This window comes from Mus caroli, unplaced genomic scaffold (genome assembly GCF_978045245.1).
Source record: "Mus caroli unplaced genomic scaffold, Mus_caroli_1 scaffold_9, whole genome shotgun sequence".
In the NCBI taxonomy this organism is placed as follows: Eukaryota; Metazoa; Chordata; class Mammalia; order Rodentia; family Muridae; genus Mus; species Mus caroli.
Genome location: NW_028227264.1, coordinates 22167764 through 22176549, shown reverse-complemented (window position 1 = coordinate 22176549; position 8786 = coordinate 22167764). Strand labels below are relative to the sequence as shown.

Here is an 8786-nt window from a genome sequence, read left to right as displayed (position 1 = left end):
GACTGTTCATTGGAACCTCGTGGGCACACACTGAAGGCAATAATGACTCCTCTCCATCGGTCTGTTGGTAGTAAATAGCAGTTGAGAGGGGTAGGGTCTCCTGTGCTCCTGTTTTTCTGAGATCATACTCTGCACCCCCATAATTTGTTTCTTTTCACTTTCCTCTAGTCTCCTGCCATTATTCTCCATTGGCTTATTCTGTCTTGAGGCAGGGATCCTGGGTAATGGAGCCAGGCAGGGCCATTTCTCTTCAGCCCCAGGTCAGCAGGAAGCAGTGTTACAGCTTTGGCAGACAAAACTGGAGACAGACTCAGTGATCTAGACCATTGTGTCTGGGTGTGTGGGGTCTGCTCATAGGGTTTGCATTAAAGGGGAAGTAAATACACAGGACAGTGCAGATGGTGGAGGTGAGCCCTGATGCCCTGTGGATGGCCAGCGGGAGCCATGTTCAGTGGACACATTTGCCACACCATGTGCTGTCCTCAATTGAAATAACCCTTTGAGGTTGTGCAAGAAGGATCGGCGATCTCAGTGTGACCCTATGGCATTCTTCAGCCAAGGCAATCCCCGTAGGAGACTATTCCCAACAGCTGGGGTAAAGTTCCTTCAGCCCTGAAGACCACTCCCAACAGCTGGACACTTCAATTGGAGTGTCCAGTGCTGGCCAGAGTGTCCAGTCCACTAAGGAAACAGATGTGAAAATCAAGTCCACACACTGATCACACATTGCTGAAATACATAAACATTCAAACATTCAACTTGTTTTTTTTGATTACATAACAAAACCATAGATTATTTATCATTTCCACACTCCAGCCTGCCAATCCCCATGAAATTAAAATATACAGATATTTTAAAATATTCATTAATAAACAAATGATTAAAAAATCATGTTATATGCAAAAAGATGAATCAATACTGCATGTAGAATAATTTCTTAGTTATGCCTTCACAGCTACAATAGAATATTAATACGTTTTAAGAAATGAAAATAGACCAAAAATTTTAAGCAAAATGGAAATTTGTAGTAGAGTAATTCTGAATTTTTTCTGATTTCCCTGTTCCCCAATAAATACTCTATTTTTACAACAGTTTTAGATTTACAGAAAGGTTATAACTCTAGTACAGGGAGATCCCACACCCTTCCCTGTGGCTGACAGAGACTCACACAATCGCCAGGCCCCTTCTCTATCTTTACTCCTCTAGGACCCCCTCCCGGATGGCAGATGACACCCTGGCTCCTCCACTAAATGTCTCACTAAATGTCCTTGATTTTGATGACTTGCACAGTCTGGAGAGGATTGTCACATTTTGTGGGGTGTTCCTCATTTAGGATTTATCTGATGTTTTCCTCATGATTAGACTTGGATGGTGCAGTGTTAGGAGGCAGTCTGAAGGTTAGAGTGTTAAAGTTCTATACATTATGCATATGAATGTGGTTTATTCTCCATGCCCTTTTTGGTTTTTTTCTATAAAGACAGTCTTCTTTTTTTTCCCTTTGGTCCATTTTCATATTATTCCTTTGGAAGAAAGGTGTATATTTCTTTCTGCCTCCCAAGTGCTGGGGTTTCAGGTGTTTGCCACCATGCCTGGCCTTTGCTCATTGGACATCAGAATTAAACTGAATTAGAGGAAGCTCAGCTGGATGTCTGCAACTACAGAACTGTGTCTACCTAGAGATGGCATCAGATTCACAGCTTAAGGGCTTAGTCTCCAAAATTGAACCCCCTTCTGGTTTGCCGGTTTGTTGTAAGCCTCAAGTTGCTTTTACCCTGACTGGCTCCCAGTCTTCTTAACTTCAAGCAATTTTTTTGAGGGGCTCACATATCTCAAAGAAATGGATTTATAGTTACTATAAAGGATATTGTTGAAGGATGTGGATGAAGAGAGATGTATGAGGCAAAGTATGTGAGAAGAGGGTCGGGATTTTGTGCCCTCTGTGCCCCCTCTTACCAGGAATCTGCATGTGTTGAGCTGTCTGGACCCTGCCAATCAGATTCATGGCTGAGGGCTTAGTCTCCAAAACTTCACCTACTTCCAGTTTACTTGTCCCAAGCCTCAAGGTGTTTTTACCCCTTGCTTCTGATGGATGCTGGAAGTAAGGATTCCAGATGAACTCTGACAAAAGGGTAGCCTCTATTGATAATACACTGCCGTGGACATCCAGCACAGCTTGCTGCAATTCTCTGGCCTCCTTCTATAGCAGTCCTGTCTTCAAAGTAGGAATGCAATTTCCTTACTCCAGGGTAGGTAAGACACTCCTTGTGTCTTACTGTCCACTATTAGGCAAGGGAGGGCCACATGATTTCTTTATGGCTAGTTACCGACAGAAAGATTAGTGTTTCAATAACCTGCTCTTGGGAAGAGAAATACTAGTTTCTGGAGGCTTGTAAGACAGTATTAATGGACAAAGGCTGAAATAAGTATGAATATGGATACATTTAATATCACACATTGTTGGCAGGCTTTTGCTGTTATCACTTTGTTCCAATAAATGTCTTTATGGGCATATCTTTGTATGTTTATGTGAGTACCATATAAATTAATAGCATTAGAACCATAGGTTAAAAGATGTCCCTATGGATGTTGAGTTTTGATTCAGTTAAGTGATCGTCAAACAAACTGAAGCTCTTGTGAAGATGCGATGAAGGCGCCCGTGGTTCATCTTTGCCGACCATTACGTAATCAGTCTTTTTGGTGCTTGTTCATATTGATTTATAGCTTTTGACTTTTTAAAAATATGCATATGGGATAGGAGACAACTTCTGCGAGTCAGTTCTCCTTCCACCATGTGGGTTTGAGGGTCAAACTCAAGGGCTTGGGCATATGCCAGCCCTCTATCACTGAGTTGTCTCGCTGGTCCTAGATTTTTACCTTAAATGAAAGCAAATGCTTATTATTTCTGGGTTTTGTTGTCACCACCCCCCATTTTAAAACCGTTTGGTAACATTTCATTTTATTAATTTCATTTTATATCTTTAAAAACATGTGTATATCTTTAAAAACATGTCATTTTATTTTTATTCATGTGTGTCTGTGTTGGTATGTGCATGGGGTTCCTTGGGAGGCCAGTAGAAGGTGTTGGGTTTCTGGGAGCTGAAGTTACAGGCAGGTATGAGCTAACCCATATGGGAACATCTACTGATAATGCAGTGAATGTGAACACCCAGCAAGCCTGGCCTCTCTCTACAGCATTTCTTCCTTCAAAGTAGGAGTGAGATTGCTTTCCTCCAGGGTAGGAATGAGGAGTGTCTTGTTGTCCACTATCAGACAAGGGAAGGTCACATGATTTCATTATGAACTTATCTCCTAGGTGAGCATTCTTAGGTGAGCCATCTCTTTAGACTCTCGTTTTATATCTTTAACTATTATCGTCATCTACCATTTTATTTTTTATAAGGCATTCTCTCTACTGGACGCCCCCCTCTTCCCAGCTCACTGTGTTAAAAAGAAATGTTACATTTATTTATTCGTGTGTAGGTGACACTAACCTGCCACAGCTTGTGCAAGACAGAGTATAGCTTGTGGGAATCAGTTCTTTCCATCCACTGTGTGGGTCCAGAGGATTGAATTTGGGTTATCAAGCTTGCTGGGGAGTGCCTTTATCTCTAGAGCCATCTGGCCAGCCCCAAATCTCTCTTTTTAATAGGCAACTCTTCTTCAGGACCATTAGTAAATAGACTATGTAAAGAAAGGTCACAAAAAATAGTTTGTTATACAAAAAGTTCTATTAAAGACAAAAGACAGTTAAATTACCAGAGCAAGAACACACTGGTGATATTCACTGATTCTCTGATCGATCCAAGGCACCCACCCTTGTGGGCATAAACTGATGTTCTGTGGGAGGCTGTGTCTGAGGTGTGCCTTCTGGACATTGGAAGATTGATCCTGCTTTGCCTTTGTGGGATTTCCTGCCATTGGCAGAGTGCCTTGATGCCTGTGCCTCAGGCTTGAGTGAAGGCACACGGGACATGGAGGGATGACATCAAAGCTGAGCAGAGGCATTACTTTACGCTATCAGATGGACATTTTCTTCTCAGGCCTTTAACTTCAGAGAGAAAACGTCTGTGGGATCTCACAGGGCGAGACTGGAGGAACCTTTGCTCACTGAGGCGGAGGCTGCAGACACTACTTATTCTCCTCTTTGAAGATACTTGGTATTTATTAAACACAAATGATTGAACACAAGAGGAGTGTAGATAACTGTGCTCTCTGCAGATCTCCCCAACAGATCTCTCATTTGAAGGACATGACAAAGGTGAGCTCCCAGTGACCTTCCACTTCTGTGTAGGGGCTGATGCTCAAGGCCTCGTAGTTTATTCAAGGGAGAGCCCTCACCCTTACAAGATGTAAGAGATTAAATTGTCAGGCAGAAGTAGACTCATGGGTAGCGCTGTATTATGCCAGAGGAAGGTGGTGGAAGGGTGCACGTTGCTCAGAATCATCACATCCTAAATGTAGTTTGTGTCTTAACTCAGTTTAGAGGCTTGACGTTAGCAGTGGCCCACGGTTCTGAGATCTGTAAACTGGATCCGGCTGGAATGTGAAGGGTGTGCTTATAGTTTAATTTATATTGTTTCTTTCCTATTTTTTAAGGCTAGCCTTTAAATTTGAAATTTCCTCTTGGCCGATCCTTCTCAAGTCTTTTTTTAAAATTATAACTTGCAACTCCTCTGCTTTCTGAATGGAAGGCGTGACTCCTTTCTTCAAGTACAAATTTACCAGAGTAGTTCATCACAAAGCAAAGACACAATGATGCAGGTGTTGGCTTAAGTACCCAAGGTGTCAACGCCCTTTTTTTGATTCTTAATTGCAGTTTATAATTTGATAGAGCTCTGTCTCTAAGACCAGTCCAGCCAACTGTGCTGTGTTTAGTTAGTAAATAAAAGCTTGCACACGATTTTCTGTTGTCAGGTTTCCATTAGCTGCAGGCTTTGTCTCCATGGTCTTCATTCATGAGGGGTGGGCTGGGGAAAGTTAAAAGTCAACCAACTCTACTTTGTTCAGTGTTCGTGACAGTAGGATAGATTGTTCTCTCGGAAGACTCTCTGGGTGGCCTGGTTCTCTCAGCATCTCGGATGCTCTCTGTGGGAACTCTGGTTTACCTCTAGCCCCAGGCATGTCTGGGAACTTCTTGTGTGTTATGCTCAGGGCTTGGCCCTTTCATAGGTAGAAAGATGAAACAAAACAGAAGCCAGAAGTCCCAGTGATCCTATGAAGCATTCCCAGGACTCATGGCTACCAGTTTTCTAGAAGTTGCCATAATGTAAGCCCCAGGAGGCACTGGCTTGGTTCTACTCCCTGGTCTGTACCACATAGTGGAAGTGTTGTTCATGGAAATGCCGATTCAGTAAATTGGCTTTGAACCATTCTGCCAGAAGCTGGGACTCTTTTTGCCAGGCAGGTGTGTGTTTTTTCAGTGTTAGTATTTGAGGAGGGTCTGACCGTAAGGTTTGCCCAGGTGATGTGCCTATTTAGGCTCGCGGCCTCTTTCTCCCATTTCCAGTCACGTGAGTACCTTAACATACAGTTCCACTGTCACTGAGGAGGCTCTTCAGTGAGCATCTTCACACACAATCCCACTCTCCCTGGGGAGGAGATAAGTCAAACAATGGAAGAGAGATGCCCACGTGTGGGTAATAGACTCAAAGGCCATCAACACCTGCCTGGATAGAGCTTCAGAGGAAGAGTATGATATATGTTTGGACGTCACAATATTTCACAACATCTCCAATAAAACGTTAGCCTTTGTATGTCCTTTGGATTTCCTTCCCTCTAGGTGCCATCCCAGTGGAGGAGTCCTGGGAAGACTAAAATGCTGCTGAGGTTTGAGTTCTTGCAGGGTTGGGTTTATCTTGTTTTTAAATTTCTCTTGCAGTTTGACCTAAGGGTAGAGGTCTCATAGCTAATGCATCCCCTTGATCCATTTCCATAAAATATCAGCATCCTTTCTCGCTTGTTACACGTGGGCGGCAAATACAACAGTCGTTTGTTTCTGGATTTTTTAAAAGTGTATTTATTGTTGGTATCCTTTCTATAGATCAGGCATAATGACACTTAACAAATGGACCAACTGGGTCAAGTGAAATGCAGGAAAAGGTGGAGTTCTGCTTCTTTCCCCAAATCATGTTTTCAGGCAGGCACTGCTTGGTGGTGTCAGCTTGGGGGTTTTAATATGTGCAAGGCGCCTTGTTAGATGTGGAAAGCACAGAAGTAAATAAATAACGTCTATAGCTGCCTGGAGCTCACAGTCAGTCAGAGACAGGCAAATAAACAAACTCATGTCTGAGGTCTGGGTTCCTGTAACCTGAGGTGGAGACTCTGGTCCAGAGGAGCAAAGAGCAGTGAGTGCCCTTCCGAAGTGAAGCAGACAAGTCAAGACCTCATCTTGGTGTGAGATCATGCAGAATCATACCACAGCCTTCCAGGATGCTGCCGAAAGACTTTTCTAGAAGTTTCTAGAGCAACCCATTTGTGTTACTTCCGTAGTTAAAGGCTTCAAGATCTCCCCATCTCCAGGTCTCTTCCTCAACCTCTGTGCCCCACTCCTTACTGAATTTCTGTCATGCCACTTTTACATTAAACTCCATGATCTTTGGGGAATTATTCGTTTCTTCATAGTTCAGTTTCCTTAAACCGGTGCAATCATCATAATCGCTGTGAGAATGCTCTTGGGAGGATCAAGTGACTCAATATAAAAGTCTAGAACACCTTAGGATGTACTTTGGAAGTGACAGAAGTGACAGGTGTTATTCCTATTTTCTCAGATTCTATACCTGCGTAGGGCTTCTGGAGACCCCGTAGTATGTACAATGAATCTGTTGGTTAACTGTGAGGTTGCTTCTTGCTGGTTTGTGTCTTTCTCATTGATGCAAGGCTTCTTCCGGAGTTGTTCTCTCTAGACTGTACCTCTGAGATGGAAGATTTCACTACAGTGTCTTCTGTTTGCTTTAGTTTTGTGCTTCTTCACCGAACCTCATTTCGTCACACACTGCAGACAGATAAACACTTGTTCATTGGTAGAGAGGGAAATTACTTTCTCCTCTAATTATCTTTTTGTGGCCTTGTTACCTCTCCTTTTGCCTCACCCTGGGGCTGAGGCTACCGGTATGTTAGCATCTTTTGCGATTTTCTACTGTAGCTCTTGTCAAATTCTGTTGTGTTAATTTATTTTAGTGTCCACTGTCCCCCACTTTATCTCTTCATAGGCTCAGAGTTACTTCCTTTGCAGTCCTGGCCATCAGTGCAGGGAATACACACAAGTAGGCATTCATATCTTAGTGAATACTTGATTTAAAAAATGATGAAAATTAAAATAGTGCTAATATGGAGCTGCCAAGACGGCCCAGTGGGAACAAGCATGTGCTACTTAGCTTAAAGAGCTGGGTTCAGTCCTCAGGACCCACTTGTGGAAGCTGAGAACTGAATCCCATGTGCATGCATGTATACACACACATACACACTAAATTATAGGTAAATGTAATATAAAATTAATGCTAGTGTGTTTGAAGGAGTCTGTGAGAAAAATGAGGTTTGTGAAAATGCCTGTTTTTTTTTTTTTTGTTGTTGTTGTTTTGTTTTTGTCTCACTTAGTGTCAAAGAAAAACCTAATGATTTATATTTAGTTGAGAACTCTTATTAAACAAGCAGGAAGCTAAAAAAAAAATATCCTTTAACATAAAGGCAAACCATTTCAACAACTTTTTTTTTTTTTACATCATGTGCCTCAGATTTCCAGGAAATATTTTGCTATAATTTTCAAGAAACTATCCAAAATATAAATTGATGTATTCAAATTATAAGTTGAAAATGTCAAAATATATAAGTGTCTGAATTGTTTCAGAGGTAAGCAAAGCTTGGTGAGGGGTTAGAGAGGTGGACCTGGGTTCAACTCCCTGCACACACATGGTCCTCACAACCATTTGTAACTTCAGAAATCTGGTGTCATCTTCTGGACCCTGTGGGCATCAGGGTGCATACATATACATGCAGGTGATACACTATACACATAATGAAGAATATTAAAATAAATGCCAAGTGGACTTTGACATCAGATTAATCTACGTTGAGAAGCAAAACTGCATCAGAGTTCACAGTTTTGAAAATGTTCCAGGGAAATTTTCCACTAAAATGATTTCAACGAGGTGTGTTATGATAGAATAACAGATACGGCAAATTAATTTTTTTGTGTGGATATAAAGATACATGAAGACTATTTTGTTGTTATGTATACATGTTTTAATTCTGTTACACATTATATTATAAAATGTAATTACAAGGAACTTAAATTTTGACAATGAAGAGCTAATTATGAAAAGAGAAGTGTGTTCTTTCTGGTAGTTAGTAAGAGGGCAGGGTGTCACATACATATACATGGTTGCCTGTTAAATGGTTAGACCAATGGGCACAGTTTAAATGGTGGCTTACAGTCAACTCTTTCCAGCCTGTTCTTTTTCCTCCCGTTCTCCCACACAAGTGCTCAAGTCTGCTTGATCCTATTTAGCTATTCCACCCACGCTTTGACTCCCAAGTCTACGTTTCAGCTTTGTTGATTCTCCCTCCCCAGTTCCCAGGCTGTGCCAAGTTTTCAGCCAGTTTCCCACCCCATTCCTAGACTTTAATGCCATTTAGATCCATTGTGGTCTAGATAGGTCAAGCTGAGCTGCTGGAACCAGAAGGTCTTTCCCTTTCTGTTCCCTATCACTTGGCCGTCCTCGTCTCTGCCTTTTCTGCCACCCTTCCCCATGGTGCAGTCTGCATCCGGTTCATCACACCAGAGCTCGGCC

General features: G+C 42.1%; 1 protein-coding gene across 2 annotated transcripts in view; it reads left to right on the top strand.

Moving 5' to 3' along the window:
- Positions 1-8786, top strand: part of Enpp1 (ectonucleotide pyrophosphatase/phosphodiesterase 1) — a 67662-nt gene that overhangs the window by 15238 nt on the left and 43638 nt on the right. The gene's annotated exons all lie outside the window — the stretch shown is intronic.